The sequence below is a fragment of the Calidris pugnax genome, unplaced genomic scaffold, assembly GCF_001431845.1.
Source record: "Calidris pugnax isolate Ruff unplaced genomic scaffold, ASM143184v1 scaffold86, whole genome shotgun sequence".
Taxonomy (NCBI): Eukaryota; Metazoa; Chordata; class Aves; order Charadriiformes; family Scolopacidae; genus Calidris; species Calidris pugnax.
The window spans coordinates 1134010-1158743 of NW_015090843.1; the positions used below are offsets into that span (position 1 = coordinate 1134010).

At 41.2% G+C, this 24734-nt stretch overlaps 1 pseudogene; it reads left to right on the top strand.

Moving 5' to 3' along the window:
• The first annotated feature begins 7870 nt into the window (after positions 1-7870).
• Positions 7871-24484, top strand: LOC106888403 (annotated as a pseudogene).
• Positions 24485-24734: the final 250 nt, after the last annotated feature.

A 24734-nucleotide genomic window follows, 5' to 3' on the forward strand; every position in this document is an offset into this window, starting at 1 on the left:
AGTTATGCTCTTAGTCAAAACTCTCAGCATGCTGAGCGTTGCATATTGCTGTTGGATCTCATTTGGGCAAATATTTTAGAAAACAGCATTAAAAGAACAGCTGGGTAGAGCTGTATTGAGCTTTCCTCCTAAGGCAGGCTGGGGATGGCAAAGCCTGGGAGCTGTAGTTTCATTAATAGTACAACCAAAGAGTCCCAACGACACGTTGTGAAACTGCATTTGTGAGCACAAACATGAATCTATGCACACACGTGTATTTTTCCCACTTCCCAATACAGAATCACAGAATAATATGGGGTTGGAAGGGACCTCTGGAGATCATCCAGTCCAACCCCCTGCCAGAGCAGGTCCACCCAGAGCAGGTCCCACAGGAACGTGTCCAAGTGTCTCTGGAATGTCTCCAGAGACAGAGACTCCACCACCTCCCTGGGCAACCTCTGCCAGGGCTCTGCCACCCTCAAGGGAAAGAAGTTCCTCCTCATGTTTAGGTGGAACTTTTTACATTCCAGTTTGTGCCCATTCCCTCTTGTCCTGTCACTGGGCACCACTGGAAAAAGCCTGGCCCCATCCTCCTGACACCCACCCTTTCAGTATTTATAGGTGTTGATCAGATCCCCCCTCAGCCTTCTCTTCTCCAGATTAAAAGCCCCAAGTCCCTCAGCCTCTCCTCGCAAGGGAGATGCTCCAGGCCCCTCATCATCTTTGTAGCCTCTGCTGTCCCCTCTCCAGCAGTTCCCTGTCCTTGAACTGGGGAGCCCAGAACTGGTCCCAGTGCTCCAGATGGGGTCTCACCAAGGCAGAGCAGAGGGGCAGGATGACCTCCCTCAATCTGCTGGTCACACTCTTCCTGATGTCCCCCAGGATGCCATTGGCCTTCTTGGCCACAAGGGCCCATTGCTGGCTCATGGGCATCCTGTTGTCCACCAGGATTCCCAGGTCTTTCTCCTCAGAGCTGCTCTCCAGCAGGTCAGCCCACCCTGTCCTGGTGCAGGGGGTTATTCCTCCCCAGGTGCAGCACCCTGCACTTGCCCTTGTTGAATTTCATCAGGTTCCTCTCTGCCCAACTCTTCAGCCTGTCCAGGTCTCACTGGATGAAGGCACAGCCTTCTGGTGTGATAGACACCCCTACCAGTTTTGTATCATCAGCAAACTTGCTGAGGGTACATTCCATCCCATCATCCAGGTCATTAACGAATGTATTGAATACTTTGGCATTTGGTTTAGGAACAAGGGGAGAGAGCAGAGAAAGCGAAGGGGAGAGAGGAGAGAATATTGAAGAGGCATCTGTCAGTAAAAAATAACAATTCGGAGGCATTTCTATGAATAGCTTTGAAGAGAAAGTCAGAGTTGTGAACAGAATGATTAAAACAATCCAAACGTTCTTGACTGGTGCAGACAATCTATGCTAAAATGACAGCTGTTTTTGCCCTACCCAGAGGAAAGGGCAGAAATGTTTTGCATGGCAATTAGAAGTAAACATTTCAGCAGAATTCTGAAGTGTTCTGAACAGCTATTCCTGTGAACACAATTAGTAACCAGAGTGAAATTATTTCACAATCCAGATTTACTATAGGAACAATTAAATCTTTGGTCTCTGACATGAAATACAAGGGATTTCTTACAGCTTTTTAAATGCAAATATTTTCAAACAAGCAGGCATAGATTTTTATTTTGTTTTTAACTTCAACTGAAAAAATGTGCACTTTCGGTGATGGTATTGTACGTGTAAATGATGGCTTCAGCCATTTGAAGTTTCCAGGGAAACATGCTTCGTATTCCAGCACTGCACAGGCAAATGAAAACCTGTATCCAGTTAATCTGGGTAAGGATGGAGACCATAAAGCTGAGTTAATTCAAAAGGGAAAATAAACAGCATCGTCTGGCAGAGTGATGCAGTTGCATTTGTTTGTATGTAGCGGTAAAAGGCCAAAAAAATGTGTACTGACTTGTACAGCAGCGCTGGGTAGATAAGCACAGCAACAGTCACAAGGCACAGGTAGTTTAATTCTAATGGTACAGCAACTTCACAGCAGAACCAAAGGATAATGTCATCTATTTGTCAGTCACACGCAGGAGGATTGTTGCAAACAGCATGGAGAATGTCTGACCAAGAAAGAGAAAGCCAAATAAAAGAAAAAGGCACTCACTCTCTAGTATCACAAGGGGAACAAGACAGCAGAGAATGGAGAACTACCAAGAGAGAGGAAGGGAAGGAGTGAAATATCCAAGAAAGAGAAAGACAAAGTAAAAGAAAAAGGCACTCACTCTGTAGTATCACGAGGGGAACAAGACAACAGAGAATGGAGAACAACCAAGAGAGAGGAAGGGAAGGAGTGAAATAATGGCAAGGAGTGAAATAATGGCAAGGAGTGAAATAATGGCAAGAAGTGAAATAATGTTCACCTCAGCATAACCGTAATTTACACCACCGTGATTCTGTCTCCACTGAAGTCTCAGGAGCACAAACAAGCTTAACAGTGCAAAAAAGTACTTTACCAGGTAACTCCAAAGCGCTTTCAGTATTAGGATGCTTGTACAATCTTTAAAATACAGTGTAATACAAGGGCACAATTCTTCCCTGGACGTTTGGTAAAACATGACATATGAAAGCACACTGAATGTGCCGTTTGATTCAATGCACCTGGTACCTGATGTAGCCATCTCTTTTTGTTCCTGTCTTTTGCAGAGATTGGGTTGTACAAAGATTAGAAAGACCCACGGCAGAGGGAATTTTCTTGTTGCATGGTTAGAATAACACAATGGGGTGCGTGTCTATTGTGAGTGCTTCCAGGAATAACAATCATTATTAGCAATTGTGCCAATAATAAATTAATAAATATTGAAGTAGTGATCATAAACATGCTCATTGTTTTTATATTCTGTATATTGTACATGAGTTTAGAAAAACCTCAACAGTTCAGTAATCACCATTTTTAAAAATGAAAGTGTGTATCTGTATATCCTTCATGATGAGCCATTACAGATACATTTCCGTATTGGGTTCCAATGTGGCTCATTTTTATTTATGTAACTCTAAAAGATTCATGTTAGAACATCTCATAGTTAATATTTATTTTTCTATGATGTTTCCTCTGAGTTTCCTGCCTTAATCTCCCTAATACAGACTAAATCTTTAGAGTCCTTACTGAATATCAACAACTCCCAAAGACTTCAGTGAAAACACAGTGGCACTGAGAAACAGAATTAGCAGATGTGCCCCTAAAGATATAAAGACAAACATCTCTTTTGGTGTCTAAAAACCCTCCCATTAAGCTCTCCTGACACCATATTCAAGCATTTTCTAAATATAAATATGTACATGCTTGTGTGATTAGAAAGCTAAATGCTTTCACTGACAGGTCATGAGATGCACCACAATACAAATCTTCTCATCCTCAGTCTTAAATAATTTAGTCACATTTAACTAAATAAGCACTTAGATTTTAATTGCAGTACTTGATCTTAAGTATTTATTTTCTAGACGTGAGAACAAGGGTCAATCCTTTCTGGTGCCCATAGCAGTAACTTCCTTGAATTATACATTGAAGCTGAAGTCATACTCTGAGCTGAATTATAGATGTCTGAGGGGAACAAACCGCAGCAGCTCGTCTCGAGAGGTGGGACTGAGGATTAAGGGAGATGCCCGGTGCTGATACATAACCTAGAACCAGCAAGTAAGTCAAGTTCCTGAATGGAGCTAGTCAAAAAATTACAACACAAGGTAAGATTCCACGACTGTAGGACTATTGTGGTGTGCATAAAAATGCCAGTTAGTAGGGTTTTAGCTGAAATGCATCTGCAACACTGGCCAAATTTATTTTTCACAGGTTTGCAACCAGAAACCCATATAGCCACAACTGGAGATCCAAAAAAAGCCTAGAGCCTGATGAGAGCCATCTATAACTCAAGTCTGGTTTTCCTATGGCAGAACGTCAGCATTGTGCAATGTAATTGATAAAAGATATATTTTTGGGAAGAAGAGTCTGTATAATAGCCACAACTGGAGATCCAAAGCCTAGAGCCTGATGAGAGCCATCATAGAATCATAGAATCATAGAATGGTCTAGGTTGGAAGAGACCCTTGGGATCATCGAGTCCAACCATCTCCCCTACTCTCCAAAGTCCTCCCCTACACCATGTCCCTTAGCACTGCATCTAAACGGCCCTTAAACACAGCCAGGGATGGTGACTCCACCCCCTCCCTGGGCAGCCTGTTCCAATGCCCGACCACTCTTTCTGTGAAAAATTCCTTCCTAATGTTCAATCTAAACCTACCCTGTTGGAGCTTGAAGCCATTCCCTCTCGTTCTGTCACTAATTACCTGTGAGAAGAGACCAGCACCAACCTCTCTACACTGTCCTTTCACGTAGTTGTAGAGAGTGATGAGGTCTCCCCTCAGCCTCCTCTTCCTCATACTGAACAGTCCCAACTCCCTCAGCCGCTCCTCATACCATTTGTTTTCCAGCCCCCTCACCAGCTTCATTGCCCTCCTCTGCACTCGCTCCAGCACCTCCAGATCTCTCTTGTATTGAGGTGCCCAAAACTGGACACAACACTCGAGGTGTGGCCTCACCAGTCTATAACTCATGTCTGGTTTTCCTATGGCAGAACGTCAGCATTGTGCAATGCAATTGATAAAAGATATATTTTTGGGAAGAAGAGTCTGTAACTAACGTTTGTGCCCCAGTTTTCTCTTTGGATTTTCTCATGAGGGAAAAAAGGTTTCTGGACATACATCACTAATTCATATAACATTTTATTTCAGCTCAGACTCTGCAGTAGATTTCTTTAGTTTTGTGCAGATATTCATGCAGCACAGAGAAGGCTGCATACAGGATATATATATATATATTCTCTTTATTCTCAATCCTACTTTTTATCACAAAAGCTTTTTATAAAAACTCTGTTATCCTACAACAATGAAATTATATCTACTTCACAGAAGTCTCTTTATTTGAGATGTAGGCACTGTGCAGTGGACTGATTTTGAGTTAACTGACTGCCATTCCCATAAATCTCATTAGAGAATGTGCTGTATCCACCTATTTTGCCTTGGTCAGCTGCAAACACTAAAAACATTACAAGGCCACTATAACTCATGTCTGGTTTTCCTATGGCAGAACGTCAGCATTGTGCAATGCAATTGATAAAAGATATATTTTTGGGAAGAAGAGTCTGTAACTAACGTTTGTGCCCCAGTTTTCTCTTTGGATTTTCTCATGAGGGAAAAAAGGTTTCTGGACATACATCACTAATTCATATAACATTTTATTTCAGCTCAGACTCTGCAGTAGATTTCTTTAGTTTTGTGCAGATATTCATGCAGCACAGAGAAGGCTGCATACAGGATATATATATATATATTCTCTTTATTCTCAATCCTACTTTTTATCACAAAAGCTTTTTATAAAAACTCTGTTATCCTACAACAATGAAATTATATCTACTTCACAGAAGTCTCTTTATTTGAGATGTAAGCACTGTGCAGTGGACTGATTTTGAGTTAACTGACTGCCATTCCCATAAATCTCATTAGAGAATGTGCTGTATCCACCTATTTTCCCTTGGTCAGCTGCAAACACTAAAAACATTACAAGGCCAGAACTCGTAAATGTAGAGAGATGGCTCATCTAAAGTTGTCTCTTGTCCCAGGAAGAAGTGTTTGCATTGCTCTCATGGGATTTAGGTTGCTGTTTTGTAGGGGTTTTGTTTTATGTTGTTTGTCACATCATCTGGGCAATGAACAGATGGAGGGAGCACTGAATGGATTTACATCAGCATATTCTACTGTAACTGTTATGGAAATGTTAAGAGTGGCAAATCAGTTTTCCACAGCCCCTCTGTGTCAGATTTGCCAGCGAGTCAGAGCTGTGATATAACATATCTACTCCACAAATTATTCCCTGGTCATACAGACAGTCCCCAACATATGGACAATTGGTTCAGAAAGCACCACTCTAGCTCTCGAAGCATCCCAGAAACAAGTCCGTGGGTTACACCAAGTAATGGATCAAAGTGTTGCAATTCTTGCAGCCTCCTGACTAAAAATTACATATTAAAAATCTTTAGAAGTTAAAGCAGTCCTTAGATTATACTTGGCGTGCACCATGGGCCCAAAATTGCGTTTCCTAATAGATGAGTTACAAAAGAGTTAAAGGAGGTGTCTGTCTCCTTCAGAAATCACTCCAACAGCCTCAATAGTTTGGCTATGACTGATGTACACTGGCCTACAATTTATGGTGTTAATGTGTTTTAAGCTAAAGCTTAAAAGCTTTAAGCTTAAAAGCTTCAGCTTAAAGCTAAAGCTATCACATCAGAAAATTATCTCATATGAGATGAGAGGGAGACATTCTAAAGTATAACACGACCATGGAATTTAACATGCAACCTCAGCCTTAAATCTAAATATCTCAATTACACTGGGTGTAAGATAGATATATTTTAAAATATTTATTCTTAATCAATACCTTTAACTGATTTTTACCTGAGCTTTACTGACATAGCTGTCTAATATTACATCCTTTTGATAACAGTACCCAGAAGCACTGCTGTGCTACCCTGGTTTCTAGCTTCCCATAGGAGCTGAGACGGAGGATGGACAGGACAAGCTGGCCAAAGGAATATTTTATATTCCATACCATAGAGACATCAGGCTCAGTATAGAAATGGGTCTTGGCTTGGGGGCAAGGATCTGCCATCGCCGCTCGGGGTGAGGTGGGCAATCGATCATCAGGTGGTGAACAATTGTATTGCATCACTCCCTTTGCATATTCTTTCACCATTATTGTTATTATCTTTTCTATTGCTACTGTTCTATTAAACTGACTTTATCTCAACCCACGAGGTGTTTTTTTTTCCTTTTTCTCCCTCTTCTCCCTGTCCTGTGGGGGGTGCAGGGGAGAGCGAATGAATGGCCACGCGGTCCTAGTTGCTGGCTGGGCTTAAAGAAATCTGAATAATTCTGTTCAGAACCTCAAATTATAACCTTACATTTCAAGATATTTCACTTATTTGACACTTGGTTTTTAGCAATGTCAATTACCTATTGTTTCCAACAACTTTAGTGGAAAATTTTCTTGGCTAGTACTTTTGAAATCTGTGTATTTCAGCATCCAAATTTCAAAGCCACCATATTTTTTGCAGGTGATTATTAGAAACAGCAGCTAAGTCCATGTGATGCATAGTATACTTATTCTGGGGTTGATGTCCAGCTTGTCACAGTCTGGTCAGGAAAGTCTTGTGGAATTTGCCAGTTTCTTGTAAGCAGGGACTTGTTCATTGTTCACTTGTCGTATAAGTTTGAAAATCTTTTCATCTGGAAAATCCCACCTGATGGCTCACTCACTCCCCTCAGCAGGGAGCAAATAGAACAGGAGTGAGAAAACTGGTGGGTCGAGGTAAAGACAGGGAGATCTCTTGCCACTTACTGTTGTGGGCAAAACAGGCTCAACTGGGGAAAAATTAACTTTGTTGCTAATTAATATATACGTATGTTTGATTACTGCATTACAAGACCAGGCTGGATGGGGCTTTGAGCAAGCTGGTCTAGCGGGAGGTGCCCCTGCCCATGGCAGGGAGAGGGACTGGATGGTCTTTAAGGTCCCTTCCAACCTGAACCATTCTGTGATTCTATGATCCGGTGTTGGGAAATAAAAAGACAAACATTAAAGTAACACCCTTCCTCCCTGCTTTCCTACGCTCAACTTCAGTTCTTCACTCCTCTGCCCCCTTCCTGCTCCCTGTGGTGTTTTGGGCCTTTCCTCACACAGGCTTTCCCTGAGGCGCCGCCATTTTGGCTGAGGGGCTGAGCCGGCCGCTCCTCACAGGGGCCACCCCGAAGCCCCCGGGGCCTGGACACCTGGTACGAGTAATGGTGCACATCAAACTTGCTGATGCTGATCTGAATCGCTGTCTTCCAGCACAAAATGGCAGTTTTGTCACCGCCCCGTGTGTGTTTGAGGACAGAGAAGAGGAAAAGCGCACAGACACAGCTGCCTACGTGGGCACTGACAGCCTTACTGGGGACGATTTCAGTATTTCTGCTATTTTATACCTCAGCTTAAGTACAGTTACATGAGTGAAGTAAAAGCGCATCTCCACCCAAGAGCTTTAAACATTGCCATTCTTCAAAGGCCAACTACCATCAATGGTGTTGCTGGAGCTTAGTAGACACCTTGCTGACTTGGTAGAGGTGGGATTTACATGCACATTTACATATATTTGCAAAAAGGGTGTGTCAGTTTGCATTTCTCCCATGACATATATGAAAAGTGTAAGTGACACTTCAGAAACCTGAACATTGTGCCTCTGCCTCCCAGACCTCTTTTTCTTTCATTTCACTGTTAGGAAACCTTCAAGCCACCCAGGAGAGGGCCCACTCTGGGGGTGTTAGTGCCTAAAAACAGCTTTTGCATTGATAGCTTTTAAGTATATAGCTACATAACTACACGCACACAGACACTACACCACTCTATTTGTATTTTTCATTGCAAGAATTTTCATTCACGGCCAGTGAATGTCTCCAGCCTTCCTGCCATGCAGGCCTACCGGCTGCCATCACCCTTCAGTCAGGCCTCTCCCGAAATCCTCACGCTCTGCCTATGTCCAGTTTCTGTTTATTTTTATTGTAAAACATCACTGATACATAGTCTGATTGACCAATCCACAAGGCTAAAACTCTTCTCTGAGCACTAACAATTCCCCATCTGGGTCACAGCAGCACACTCCTCCCTGACCTTGCCAGGCTTGCCCCATGCACGCCCACATGGAAAGCTGGTGAGGTTCCATACCACACGTGTCTAGAAAACACCTCTTCAACCATCAAATCAAATGAAACCTGCTCATCTTTTTTTTAACAATCTCCCATTTCTCTTTCTGCATCTATTGACTCTGATCTCTGTTCTGCCAATTACAATTACCACTGTCAATTTGCTAAATCTTTAATCAAGCATTCCTATGAACTTATAGGAAGATATTTATTTGCACTTCTCTGATCCTCTTAGAAATCTCCTTTTGCTGAAAGTTTCACAGTTTCAGCAGACAAATGTGATAAGAGTACCTGTAGAGTACTCTGCCATTAAAATGGACATTCCATCTGAAAAATCCAGATGGTCAAGAAAAAGAATGATAGAACCATGATATCAGAGATAAATGGACAGTAGCATTACGAAAATTAAACCCTTTGAAATAGTAAATGTTTCCAAGCAGGATACAGTAACTGTCAGTTGCTTGAAAGCAATGATCACCTTATTCCATGGGAGAACCCAATGCACCATGACTTGTTGCAGAACAAGGATCTCTGGCTCCCTCAGGTGAAGGGAAGAGCTGATATACTTTCCCACTACACTAAAATCAAATTAATCTACCATGCTTTCTGGTCTCATCAATCCCTGAGAGCATTTTTAACAAGCTAAATGAAAACAGATGGTATAATTTCTCCTTTTCTAATTCATGGCAGGTCACATGGTATTTAAAAACACTATTATTAGGCAATTTTGAATTTCTATATCTGTTATGTCTGCTTACTTTATTGTTGTGATATTATGTTTGACAGTTACCTTTCAAAATAAAGCCCAAACTACCCATTATAATTATCTACCAGCCTTCTGTGGCTGAGAGCATTTGTGCTTCTCTGTAGCATATGCCATTGACCAGCTATCACTGATGGAAAATATTCTTTAAAATGTCCTTTCTGTCCCTCCTCTTAAACTTACGAGGTGTGTAACCTCGGTGAATTTGCTATAATGAACCATATTTAGATATACAGCTCCTCCCAAGATAACAATTCTCTCAAGAACGCAGTGATAGGCAGCAGAAAGTAAAATATTTTGTCAGATAGCATTCCTTTCCTGTTTTTCATAAACTTCCTTCACTTCCATTAGCAAATTTTTAGAAGGGAGCTCATTTATTTTTATAAAAAGAAAGGGTGAGCCTTAGGGTTCATCAAGGAATGAAGGTTGACAAGCTCAACACTTGCAGGTGTGTATGAGAATTTAATGCTGAAAGTAAAGGACATCTGAATAATTGCAATGTACTGACAGAGTCAGAAACAGTAATGTTTCTGTATTTGACTTTCCAAATGGTAAAGCTCCTTTCACACAATCCATAGATGGTTAATCTACAGTTTACTTCGAAGTGTGTAATTCCTGACAGCAGGAGATGCACTGAAATGGCACAAGCTCTGTCTGAATGAGCAAATGGAGCTATCTAAGAAAGTAAAAAGCCCTAAACACTGATTACACACAGTACTGAAGATGATATACTGTAACATAGTTTTAGCACAGTAAGCTGTATAAAATGTTTTGCCCCTAAAGCTAAATAAAAGAAATTGACTTCTATTTGTATCTATTCTCCCCACACACACCATGTTTCTTGGAAAGCAATGTTTCCCTGTATTCTTGGCCAGTGGCACTAGTTTTGCCATATGTACAATACTGTATTCACTAAACAGCTAACCAAAAAAAAAAAAATCAAATTTAATATTTACTTCTCAAAAATGTAAACATATGAGTCAAAGTAAGGAAACATTCACTTCAACTCATAACCATATCTGCCACCCATTTCAATTTCTCTCAGTCCATTTCTTGCATTGACACAAACAACAGCACCATGAGATGATGTTTTGTAGGTCCCTAAAGCAAACATTTTTGGTTGTTTCATGTTTTCAGTAGCAATGGCAGCGACAGTTTCTGCCTTTACTGCACCTGGGTGTTTCCATTTTGATAGGTTTTTTTATTGCTCGGTTTTCCCCTCTAGAAACACGTTTGATTCAGGCTGGTTCCTCTCTGATAAGCAGAAGATTTTTTTTTTTTTCAGTTTTAAAACCCATTCTAGTTTGATTATTTCAAACTAATCTGGGTATTTCAGAAATTATGAATAGTTCTACTGAAGCCTGAAGAACTGCAAATATGGGCATAAGAATTATATGATGTAAGATATAGTATTTCTCTTTTATAATAAGGTTATTTATATTTGTAAAAAGTTATCTTATTTTTTTCTTTTATAGTGACTGTTATTTCCCTCATTTTACTGTTTGTACCATATTTAGAAGTTGCCAGTGAGGCCTATTCTATCTTACTTCATTTTAAAGCCGTTCTCTTGTCTCGTTCTCTGCATGATTTCTGCAACTCCAAATGACATCTCCCCAGCCACCTTCCCTTAAGGGACTTAAAAATCTGCTTCTAAGCTTTAATTGGGATCTGGAGTTTAAAATGAGTCCTCCGCTCCTGCTCTCGTTGCTTTTGCTTGCCTGCTGGCTTTTTTCACTTCTGCTGGAAAGCCAGCTGCTCTCAGAGCTCTTACTTTTGTACTTTTTATTGTTGTCATCTCAAGTTAAAAATAAGATACCTGCGCAAAACTGCAGGCTTCCCTCTGCTGCTTGGATGGGATTTCAGAGACTCATCTATCCCCTAAATTGTGAGGAGCTGCCACTCCACCCCTGAAGGTTTCCTCTCCTAATCAGAAAGGATAATCAGCTGCATAATTCATACTTTTCCTCTAGCCTTCTACTTATTCTACTTATTCCTGTCTTGTGCCTATAGTTAGATATTTCTCCTATCAGTCATTTTCTTCCCTCACAGCCTCTTGCCCATCATATTCTCCTGCCCCTTGTTGCTACCTCACGTGGTTCACAACCTTACAAGTCGTGTTCCCAACTTACCCAGTTTCCTGCTTTTCCTTTGCTCTTCCCAAGCACCTCGGTCTCATGGCCTTCCTAAAGGAATTCACCTCTATACATGACATAGAGAGAGAGAGAGGCATCTCTGATTGATTGAGATTCACAAATCCTAAAAAAAGTGCCCTACGCTGTTGGAATGAACAGTCCTCTGCTGATCCTTGTTTTTATCCATCCTTTCCAGACTAGCTTTAATTTTTGCTGTATTTGGATAGGTGAAGGTAGGAATCCCACTCCTAATAAGTGTGCATCAAAGCAAGGTAGATTTGTCCTATATGTCTTTTCTGCTACTGCGTGTACTCATTCATTAAATGTCCATTCTAGACAGAAAAAGTTGGGTGAGATTAATCCAATTCATAGATGTTAAGAAGTGATCATTTCCTGGGGTACCAAAGAGAGGGAAAAAGTAGGCACTTTAATAACTTCAGTAATATTGAGTTTTCACCTAAAATCCATTCATTTCACCTTATGAATAAACTTGGATTTTGCCTTAAGAGTTTGAATGTGAGAAATGAAAGTTATTTAGGAGAAAGGAACAGAAGTTCAATGCAGTCTTAAAATAAATTTCTCAAATCTGAAATGACTACAGTTCTCAGCACTGAAGTACGAACAAAGGAGGGATCCAACAGAGCTGAGAAGTTTTCCCTTTGCTGTCAGAATGGCTCAGGCTAAGAAAAAAAAAATAAACTCTTTTTTTGTAAATATACAGACTATAATGAAATAAGTGGTTTTAACTCTGTTCAGACAGTCTTGGTATCTAAAAGTTAAGAATAAACCTGAGGTCTTTGTCAAAGGTCAGGAATAATCAAATTAGTTCATCCAGAGTTCCTCAGCTGTTGTTTCCAGACAGCATTGTGTCTCCAAGTCTTCACAGTGTTGCTGCAGTACAAGAAAATAAATAAAAATAAAAATAAAACACAGGAAAGGAATATGACGTGATTCAATGGCTCCAGTACTTTTGTTCATGGGACAGCAGAGGTCGAGAACCACTGTGTCACAGTCTGTACAAACAGAACGAGAAATACTTCCAAAGTGAGTAACACTTAAGTGTTTTCATCTACAGACCTTAAAAAGACATCTTTGGCGTGCATTTTATATGCTGTATTCCTGGTTTCACAATGCACAACTATATTCAAAATTTTATTTATTTTTTTTTTTTAAAGGAGAGCTTAAATAACTTTGCTTTTATGCTGAATACTTGTGACATGCCAGAAAACTCAGTCACATTTCTTTTCTGATCTTTAGTTTTTCTCTTTACTATTAATTATACACATTTGGGAATGTTTGTCTAATCTACTTGAAACTAGGGGAATTACTCTACTTCGTGGCATTTTAGGAATGATGTGATCTTTTATGTCATTATAGGAGAGAGACACCTCCATGGCAGGAATTCATTTGCAAGCTCAACTTTATCTGTATCTGTGTGTGATGGGATATCAGCAGTAAAATCAGTTGCTGCTTCTTTTATCCCAAAGGCTGAAGCCTCCAGGGCTGTTACTGAGGAAAAGCAGTAGAGATTTGTTGTCTCTACCCAGCCTAATTGTAAACCAGCATCTTTCTTCATGCATTCCAGAAAAATATACTATGCTACTCCGCATCAGTTTACTGATTCCACCCAGACTATTAACTGTATTCTCTCCAGGCAGCGCTGGAAGACAAATTTCCCTTTTATAGGTTGAGCTCTGGGAGTCATTAGTTTGAGTAAGAGTCCACCTAAAATTGGTGGTTGGGTCCGTGCCGAGGAAAGAAGAGGATCATATGAGCCTTGGGAGGATTCACTCACCTTTTATTGTGCATGCACTCATGGCAAATCCGATGCTGGCTCTCAGGAAGGAGAACCAAGCAATTCCTTTTCACCCCATAAAGCTTGTTCCAGGGCAAAGTTCTTTGTAGCATGGGTTTGTAGCATGGGTTCTTTGTACCATTTCTTCTTCACCCTGACTTGCTATAAAAGTAATGGGATCTGTGGCTTGTCCCATCCAGGCAGAGCTCAAAAAAAGCCCTAACAAGCCAAGCACTTTCTCCCAGCCTGAGTTTGAACTTTCAGTGCACTTTAACTCTTCTTCTTGTTATGTCAGTGCACACTCCAATAAAGTTATTTGGCTCCCCACTGCTTTTCTTTGCCTCTAGTCTCCCAAAGTCCCCTCTCTGCTTCCCCTGAAGCTCTTTTGACCACATTTTCATGGAAACTCACTCACATGTTGCTGTACTGGATGTTTTGAGAACTTGCCTGCCTTCAGGTGAAAACCTGAGAATCCGTGGTGACCTAGACCTGAGAAGTAAGTTAGCAGCCAGTTAATCCGTGTTGCTCGCCACTGCTAACTTTCAAAATAGCATTTGTTTTAGTTTTGACTGCCTTACTTTTTTCATCATTTTCCTCTCCGCTACATAACACACAATAAAAGCCCTCATTCTTTTACCAAAGCCTGCTTTCTCCTTTGGGACCATGTGAAATAATTTATTTTCTTAAAAGGTAATTTGCTTGGGAGAATGGCTTTGTGTTGCTCAGTGCATTCTTGCACACAGCTCTGAGTTTATGCAAACTAACATTTTCCATCAAACCACGCAGAATTAAGCATCGAGCCTATTATTTCAGCTTTACAACAAATATTTAAACCAAAAGCAAAGCCAATGGGACCAGCTGTCACACTCAAAGGCAGCAATTCCTTTTTTTTTCTGTTGAGACATTTTCTTTCTTCTGTTCCCTTTTCTAATCTTTAGGAGATTCTTAAGACTAATCTGGTCACTAAAAGACGAACAAAATCAGTGGCTTCTGCCAGTCAAAGGAACACATAGGTTTTGCTGTGCAGCCAACACAGCTTCCTTGCTTGCTTCTCTCACCCCAGCGTCTCCCGAGCAGTTTATCTGCCTTATCAGCTGCTTATGGCACCTGAAGGATTGACAGAACACCTCTTCCAAAATTCCTCTCAGTCCATAAGGTGATTGCAGGCATTAATCACAGAATAAGCACCTTAGCCACTTTCCTCCCTGCAGCTAAACCGGGTTGGCATCAGCAGAGAGAAAGAATAAGAGAAATCAGGAAAAAAAACCCAAATTGCTGGGGTCTAATTCAACCATCCCTGAAGTTAAAGGAAGATTTTTCACCGGCGTTAAGGAGGTGGATCTGCTGCTAAGGTCATACAGGCCATGGACAGTATTTGAAGTTTTCCTCAGAACAGCTTGTAGTATTTTTTAATTCAAACTTAGCTGAGCTGTGAACAAACTGTGAAGCAAGTGGGAAAGCAGAGGAATTCTTTTCCTGGTGTCTGCAGAGCAGTGCCAGGAGGCTGGGCACCCAGCTAGGGAACTGGAGAGTCTTACTGCTGCAAAGGAATAGGATGTAACTGACTGCAAACTCACAGTGTGATGATTTATGGGACTGGAATTTAAAAATAATTAGACAAAATATGTTTACAAAAAAGGAGTAGGTAGAAGAAGTGAGGGTGTCACTCTGTGTTAGAGAGATGATTATCTGTGTTAGAGCTATTGATGATTATCTGTGGGAAGAAAATTTGAATTGTTCTTGGAGACTTAATTTTTAAAGATCTGTGCTGGAGGTTGTATGTAGTCTGCAGTAAAATATCATTAAAATTTCTAAAAATGATAGATGATAATTGTCTAACACAAAAGGTATTGAAACTAACATGAGCTAATTCTATTTTGAGCCTCATTACGTTCAATAAAGATGAACAGATCAGTGGATCTAATTAAATTCATTATTTGAAAACACAGGACAGTAATATATATACCTGATACTTCAAAAGAGTGAATTTTACAAACTCGGAGAAAATTATGAGAGATAATTGTTTGGGAAGAATAAATACAGTCAGTAAATTGTGAAAGCAATTTGAAAGTTGTTTAACAAGAATTTATGAGATGTCCAGAAACCACAGCTCATAATTAAGAAACAGTATGCCTTTGTGTTAAAACTCCTCCTGTTTCAGGTGTGAAGTGAATGTATCAATTAAAATTAAAAAAAAAAAAAAACTAGCAAAAGGGAGAAAGGGAGGGTGAGAGTTATCATTATAAACCATAAATTATGAAGTGTAGCAAAGAGATACTGGAACCCAAAGACACCAGGACAAAACACATCTCCCAGGGATTAGGCCAGTAAGAAAACAATTTTTAGGAATCAGGCAAAACCCGCTAGATTTAGTGGAAAAATCTGAAAGAGAAATACTAATTGTCGTGTAAATAAATCTCCTGTGCTCATAGAGCAGGAGAACAGTGGGCCATTTTGTAATTTTTCAGGGTGAGCATCATGCTACTCTGTATAAGACAGTTAAAAGCTAACTCTCAGAGTCTCTAAGCTGTGCCTGCACCCCATCGGGTACCCATTCTCTTACCCAGCCAGAGAAACCGGCATCTCCAAGAAGAAATTAGTCTCAGCTCTGCTAACGACCTCTTAAGTTAGGTGTGAGTTATAAACTGAGGTGCCTATTTTTTCCAAGCTTAGACTCGGACAATTAACTATTCAATAACTACAGTTGCTATTTAATATGGAAGTTAAAATGCATCTCGTTACTATTTGAAAGTGTAATGCCCAGCGAGTTTGCATTTGGGAGAAATAACAAAGGCTCATAATACTCTTACTCAAATGCTATTACATGTGGAATTTTCAGGAGACTGTGGATATCGTTCCAATATTTAAAAAGCCAGTTAAATTCTGACTAGTGAAACCTGGCAACAATCCTGAGAAAAAGAATGTGATTGTTAATACACATTTTAATTGATACGGAATAAAAAGCTAGGAATATAATTAGTGCCAATCATTAGGGTTTTGGAGAAAGAGTCCTTACAGTCCTTGTTAAACACACTTGATATAATTCTTTGATGAGACTGTAATATAGGCAGTGAAAGATAAATAATGTAATTAGTCTTTTAAAAGGAATTTTGACACGCTAATACACAACATTCTGATTTAAAAATTAGTGCAACAATAGGATACATCTTACCACGTCTGATACATCTGATCACAGCGGTGGCTGAAAAAAGAAAAAGGTCAACAAGCAAGTAGCTTTCTTATCATGGCATGAGATTAAGGGATTTGCTATATTTTTTAATTTAGTGCTAATAAAGTTGTATCTTCATGTAAATACCACAGGAACAAGGACTTGCATCAATTCAGGAAAATTCTTTCTTTTAAATGACAAGAAATGCTAAACAATGTAATTAAATATTTTGTGGAAGTGTAGTGAAAAGCAGGGTTCTTGAATTTATCTGCCTGCTCCTCCAAGAAGATCCATGGAGGAGGCTTTCCTGAATGGTTTCTGTGCCCCACGCACACTCACGCAGGGAATCAAACACAGAGTTGGGAAAATAGTTCGGCTGAAATGAACCAGTCCAGCGCAGTAACTGCAGATGGTGGGAGAGGAAATCAGAGCTACTCAGCAGTCTGGCATATTAGCATGTACTCTGCATACAGGAGAGCTCTACTAACTGAATGATTTTCAGTTAAATTCTTCTTCATTTTTTCATTTATTTTGCCATCTGATTAAATCTTAAGGTGAAATCCTTTTATCTCTTTTTTTTTTTTTTTTTTTTTTCAGCATTGCTTTTTTGCTCCATTTTATTTCATTGTCTTTTGGCACGTCTTGACTCTGGCCGTGATTTAATCTTCTTTACTTTTTAATTGCCTTTCTATCTGCTTTGTTTTTCAAAGTGTCATATTTCAGGTTAAAACAGCCTATGAATTTTACCTGGGACTATTAAATCTTAAAACTGAACATTAAGGAATTTTGATACTTTTCCCAGAGTGCGCGACTGTGCTCATTTATGCATTTTTCTAAACACACTGTATTCCCTGGGGAGGTGCCAGACCATCGACAAACGCAAAAAATGTTTTAACATGAAGGTGTAATTAGGAAATCCTGATCTGCTTGGGGTTTATTGTAGGTATGTTGGTAATTTCTGGTGGTGGCTGTCATACATGGTTGCTTCCACTTGGGGGTATTCCGACAAGGCTAATGAACAGCTTCTGGCTGAGCCCGACCTTTCCTTCCATGCCCTCTCTGCTCTGGTCTTTACCATCTCTCCAAAGGCTCTGATCACCTCAGTCCTTTCTGATACACCAGAGGGATGGGAGGTCATCCAAAAGGACCTGGACAGGCTGGAGAGGTGGGCCCAGGTGAACCTCATGAGGTTCAACAAGAGCAAATGCAAGGTTCTGCACCTGGGCCGGAACAATCCTCACCATCAGTACAGACTGGGGGGTGAGGTACCTGGGCAACCTGGTCTAGTTGGGGGTGTCCCTGCTGACTGCGGGGGGGGTCGGACTAGATGGCCTTTGGAGGTCCCTTCCGGCCTGGGCAATTCTATGATTCTGTGATTCTATGCTTTCTAGACCCAGCTGCCAATGGCCAAGTCTATTCTGGATGTTTGATGAGGACCTCCAGACGGGCACATGTATTCACTCATCGACAGCAAACACTCTGCTTCCATCCTTAGTCTGCGGTGAAAATATGTCTTGGGAGACAGGGGAAGATGCAGCCCCTTGGGCAAGCTTGGGGTCCCTCCTCACTGGGGGTGGGGGGACTGATGGCAAATAACACAACCACTCAAACTGGTAGAGGACAGTTTCAAGAGCTCCATCTCCCCTCTATCCAACCCCGTGAGTGCTTTTTCTCTGTGCTGTTCTATTTTGTAGACAGATACCTTAAACCAGCACATTTAAAGCTAACATTGACTTAGCGCTAGAACAGTTGAAAATAAAACCCCTCAGACAGGAGCACTTCCCAATCACAGCACTGGAACTAAGAGCTGGGAGGCAATTTAAGAAACAGTTCCTTTTGCTGCTCATTTTTAATTGATGCCTCACAGTAATTTGGGGATGAGAACACAGATTCTATAAAAGCAAGTGCTGGGGCCAGACTGGACTGAACATACACTGATAAATGGTGGAAAAGGTGTTCAGGAAACAGGCCTGACAGAAAGTGTTGCTTTTGGAAAGGTAAGAACAGAATATCAAATCTAAAATGAGTTTGGAAGTCTGACAAAGGGTCATTTTTGGATATCTTGTAGAAATTTGACAATGTGCTGATACATGAAATTTTTATATTTTTTTTGTAATGAAAAACTCCTTTTTGTTGCAGCAGGAACAGCCCCGGCATTTCAGCACACACACTGTCAGAGTTCTCCCATTTCCCTCTACCAGCCACACTCTCTCTGCATCCAAAAAGCTGCAAAACCAGTTACGTTCACAATGTTTGCTTTCTATTATTAACTGAAAGCTGAAGGACACAAAACCAGTAAGGCCCTTACACAAATCTCAACCAGTTATTGTTTACAAACTCTGGGAAAAAGATGTCAAAGACATCAGCTGAAAGGAAACTGACAGTTTCTGTAGAAAGTTTCAATTTAGAAATGCTGAACTCACTGTATGTGATTTGAAATTGGCAATCACCGATACATAGTTTTAAGAAAGGATATACAGAGTGCAATTAATAATGGGTTTGTTTAATAAGGTCTGAAATCAGAAGATTAAAAAATATAAAATAATTTAAAAAAACAAGCCCACCTCTATCATCCTATGGTCTGTGTTAGGTACTAAATAAAACTATTTGATATAAACAACAAGAAGGGGATGTCAGAGGTTAGAACTATGTTATGCTCTGATTAAACAAACAATTAAGCACGGAAAAGCAGACACCTGTGGGGAAGACTGTAACCGTCTGTCTAATGTGATAATGTCTGGGAAGGAGTTCTGCTTTGGTGGAGGTTGAGGCCACTCGTAGGAACGTTGACAGACTGGATTCAGCAGGGGAGAAGGCGCTGTGTGGGTAAGGCCCGTGCTGACACTTAACTGCTGTTTAATTATAGAGTGACCCCTTGGGCCAGCAGACGCCGCTTCGACTCCCAAAGGCAGGTGAAGGGGCAAAATAATAACGCTGTGAGCACGGACCAAATGAGATAAGCTGGTGAGGAGCTGAGAAAATAGCATTGTTCTTATGTTATTAGGGAAGGTGACTCTGGCTTCTCTCTTCCTGATTTTTTTCATAGACTTGGTCTATTCGGGATGCTTTCACTTAATTTCACTGAATTTTTAGAGTTGGAAGGGACCATAGAGATCATCTAGTCCCACTCCCCTGCTGAAGCAGGATTGCCTAGAGCTAGAGCATGTTACTCAGGAGCATCCAGGCGGGTCTTGAAAATCTCCAAGGAAGGGGACTCCACCCCCTCCCTGGGCAGCCTGTTCCAGGGCTCTGTCACCCTCACTGTGAAGAAGTTTCTCCTCATATTCAAGTGGAACCTCTTCTGTTCCAACTTGTGCCCGTTGCCCCTCATCCTCTCACTGGGAACCACTGAAAAGAGTCTGGCTCCCTCCTCCTTCAACCCTCCCTTGAGATACTTGTCAGCATTAATAAGGTCTCCCCTCAGCCTTCTCTTCTCCAGGCTAAAGAGTCCCAGCTCTCTCAGTCTCTCCTCATAAGGGAGATGCTCCAATCCTTGAATCATCTTTGTAGCCCTTCGCTGGACTCTTTCTAGTAGTTCCCTGTCCCTCTTGAACTGGGGAGCCCAGTTGTTACATAAATGTTCTCCAAGGATTGTTTTCATAGGGAAGAAAACACATTTTGTTCTTTAGGGCGCTACCTAACCTGCCAGTCAGTCACAGCTCCCATTAATAATGGCACAATGCCAACAGCTACTCTTACACAGGTGCTACCTGCGGGCTGGATACGGCCAGCTATCTGGTCTTTTTAAGAAAGTAGACTGTTAGATGGCAGAAATGGTAGAATTTTGAACACTTCTGTGAAGCTCACATACAAAAGAATTGCTAGAGGTGGGGGCCGGTCTCTTTTCTCAAGTCACAGGCGACAGGACGAGAGGAAATGGCCTCAAGTTACACCAGGGGAGGTTCAGGCTGGATATTAGGAAAAAATTTTTCACGGAAAGGGTCATCAGCCATTGGAATGGGCTGCCCAGGGAGGTGATACCAACAGCTGCTCTTACACAGGTGCTCCCCGCTGGCTGGGTACGGCCAGGTATCTGGTCTTTTTAAGAAAGTAGACAGTTAGATGGCAGAAGTGGTAGAATTTTGAACACTTCTGTGAAGCTCACATACAAAAGAATTGCTAGAGGTGGGGGCCGGTCTCTTTTCTCAAGTCACAGGCGACAGGACGAGAGGAAATGGCCTCAAGTTACACCAGGGGAGGTTCAGGCTGGATATTAGGAAAAAATTTTTCACGGAAAGGGTCATCAGCCATTGGAATGGGCTGCCCAGGGAGGTGGTTGAGGCCCCATCCCTGGAGGTGTTCAAAAGACAGGCTGATGTAGTGCTGGGAGGTATGGTTTAGTGATGGTGATGCTCCTTGTTTGTTGTGTGGGTGTCTATTTTTGTCAGTTAGGTTGCCGGTTGGACAAGATGATCTTTAAGGTCCCTTCCAACCTAGAAGATTCTGTGATTCTAATTACACTGCAAGCTAATTTGGTCATGACACCTGTATTAGAATGAAGCTAAGTGGGGAGATTTGGGTGACTGAAGCCACGTAGTTAAATGTCCCAGCTCCCAAAGGAAATGGTACCTGCGACTTACACAAAACCATTGTTTTAGATGAAGTCAGTGAAAACAACCAAAAAAGGTACCTAGTGAATAACTTTATTGTTACATCAGTAATAATAACTGAGGTGCTTCTATTTCAGCATGTAAACTCATAGACCTTTTTGATCAAACTGTACTAGGGCATGTATTGAATATGATTCTTCCAGCTCAGATCCAGCTGAAAGCTGAAGATACCTCCATCTAGAGTGGAGCCTGGTGAGACACCTTCACACCAAGGGCACTGCATTTTTCTCATAGAATCACAGAATTGTCTGGGTTAAGATAATCTAGTCCAACCATTAACCTAACTCTGATAAAAACCATCACTAAAACATGTCCCTCAACACCATGTCAACCCATCTTTTGAACACCTCCAGGGATGGTGCCTCAACCACTTCCCTGGGCACCTCATTCCAATGCTTAATAACCCTTTCATTGACTTAGAAAAAAAATACTACTCTAATTTAAGAACTTCTCATCTTTTTTCTCTGGTTGACGCTCATCCCACAATCTGGCCAAAAGGGAATGCTATTTTGTGGCTGGAAGAAAAGAAAATCTTTTTTGGTTTTTTTTTCCCCCATAATCTGGCCAAAAAGGAATGCTATTTTGTGGCTGGAAGAAAAGAATACTCTTTATCCATTGATGATTATTTAGTGTTTGAAGATGTGCCTCTCTTCAGAGCTGTCCTTATGGATCAGGCCTTATGGATTCACTTAGAAGTGTGAGAATTAGGTATAAACCCCACAAAGCTGAGACAAGCACCCATCTTCCCAACGAGCTCCGGCAGAGCTGGGCTCCCACATTGCCCTCAAGGAATCTGTCAGCTGGGTACAAAACTTGAGGGAGTTGATAGAAAACACCAAGGAAAGAAGCATGCCTGAAACTCTTGTCCTCTGCATGGCCTCACATTCACCATTGTGGATGGAAAAGTCTGAAATGAAGATGTAGACCCTTGAACTCACCTCTTCTGCTTTGGCTCCCGAAGGCAGTCCGTGGCACTGCCCGCTCGGAAAACGAGAGGAGAAGCACAAACGAGGTCTGAGCACAAATGCTCATATTTCATCGTGTCCTCGATGCTGTAAGAAATATTGAAATAAAACTTTCTGTAGAACTAGTTAACTGTGTTTTGTTTCCCCCCCCTGCGTTTCTTCAGCCATCAAGAACAAAAATGCCTGACCGGTCTGACTAATGTGCATTTGACTAATGTCAGCTTTGTAGCACAGAAAGAGAAATGTCACAGGTATATCCTTCCTAAATTGGATCTTTTTATGAGTAACTATTGTTCAAGGTTTTGTTGGTTTTGTGCTGGTGGAAATGAAACCACATTAAAGTGTCGTTTGTCCTCAAATACAGAGAAAAAAGAAGGAAAAAGACAAAGAAATGCACACAGTGTTCTGTGAAACTAAAATGCCAATTTTTTCCTGGACAAAACAAGTGTAATTCTGTTCCTTTCAGAAACTGTTTACAGCAAAATATGTCTATATGTTTTACATGTAATTTTAAACACTGAAATAAGTTTGTGTGGCCTAGAATCTCACTGTGAGAAGAGTGGCTTTAGCAGTGGGCTCAGCAGGATCCAGGGCTGCACGAAGCACCCAGGAGCCGCAGAGGAAACACACGTCTGATGTCATTCTAACTTTTGCTTTCCAGAGGTCTGTTAATTTTCAGACCGAAGACAATTGTAATTTCTGGATCTATCTGCAGTGTTATTTTTAATTTGAATGAAAGTTGTAGAGATGACTCTTAATTTTACTGATATTGAACCTGTTTCATTAATATGCATGCTGACTGAATAACTGCCCGTGAACCTTCTAAAATGTGCTTCTAATCACATCAGCGTTAAATATTAATTAGGAACCTGACTCCATCCTTCAATCACATTCTCTTTTTCCCTAGCTTATCATTACGTGTATGTCGATAGGAGCGGTTATTTTTGCTGAAAATTGTATATATCATAAACAAATCCATTTCTGGTGACTCTTCCTTGCCTACCTGAATGTAGCAGTGGTCCCACCACGCAGTTAGGAGAGAGCCACATTCAACGGAGGGCAGGTTTGGGAGCATAAACATCTTGCCTCAGGGATTTTGTTCCACCTTTTCTTTCTCTTTTTCCTTTTCAGGGAATATTTGTTTTAGGATTGCCGTATGCTCTTCTCCACAGTGGATACAGTGGCCTGTTCCTTATTGTCTTGGCTGCAGCGCTTTGCTGTTACACGGGGAAAATCCTGATCGCTTGCCTGTATGAAGAAAATGAAGACGGGCAGCTGGTAAGAGTGAGAGACACGTATGAAGATATTGCCAATGCCTGCTGCAAAAAGCTGTCTCCCAGACTAGGAGGCATATTTGTCAACGTGACCCAGGTGATGGAACTGGTCATGACATGTGTGTTGTATCTGGTTGTTAGCGGGAACTTGCTGTCGCACAGTTTTCCGTCCGTACCAGTGACTGAGACAACTTGGTCTGTAATTGCATTTGTTACACTGCTGCCTTGTGTGTTTATCAAGACTCTCAAAATGGTTTCCAAACTCAGCCAGCTTTGTTCCTTGGTCCACCTCATTATCATCCTTGTAGTGACGACTTACTGTCTCACACAAATACACCGCTGGTCCTGGGCGAAGTTCAGGCTCTCCGTTGAGTTTGAAGACTTCTTGGTCTCTGTAGGGGTGATCATTTTCAGTTACACTTCGCAGATATTCCTCCCCACGCTGGAAGGCAGCATGAAGAACCCTGGGGAATTTAGCTGCATGCTGAATTGGACTCACTTGTTGGCTTGTGTCTTGAAAACAACCTTTGCACTGACTGCATTCTTGACCTGGGGCGAGGAGACAAAGGAAGTTATTACCGACAACCTGCCGTCGTTTCTTCAGACCCTAGTGAATTTGTGCCTCTTAACCAAGGCTCTTCTTTCTTACCCTTTGCCCTTTTTCGCAGCCACAGAAATTGTGTACGCTTGTATTTCCGGAGGCAACCATTCCAATTACAGCTCTCCACTCTTCGCCCTGGGTGTAAGAGCCTCATTTCTCCTGGTCACTCTGCTGATGGCCATGTTCATACCACATTTTGCCCTGTTGATGGGTTTAACAGGCAGCGTAACAGGTGCTGCTATGACTTTTCTTCTTCCTTCTCTCTTCCACTTAAAACTTAAGTGGGAAAAACTGTCCTTCTCAGAGAAATGTGCAGATATCTCCGTTTTCGTTCTGGGTTTCCTTTGTAGCATTGCAGGCACAGTCTGCTCAATAAAAGGGCTGCTTCAGGTATTTGGAAGAGTGTAAAAAGATTTCCTGAAAGCCAAATAAGGCCAAAATCTTATGAATGCTTTTACCCTGTTAGTCGGTATATAAGAGATTTTGTTACTAGATAAAATTAAGCATATACTTACATGTTTGCAGGATCAGGGCTTTAACTGTAAAAGTATGTGGCTCTAAGAAAATTGGAAAATAACCAAAAGAGTCAAAAAGTACAAAATTACCCCCATTTAAAATGCAGAGAAGAAAGAAGGCGCTGGAGACGCGTTAGCATTAA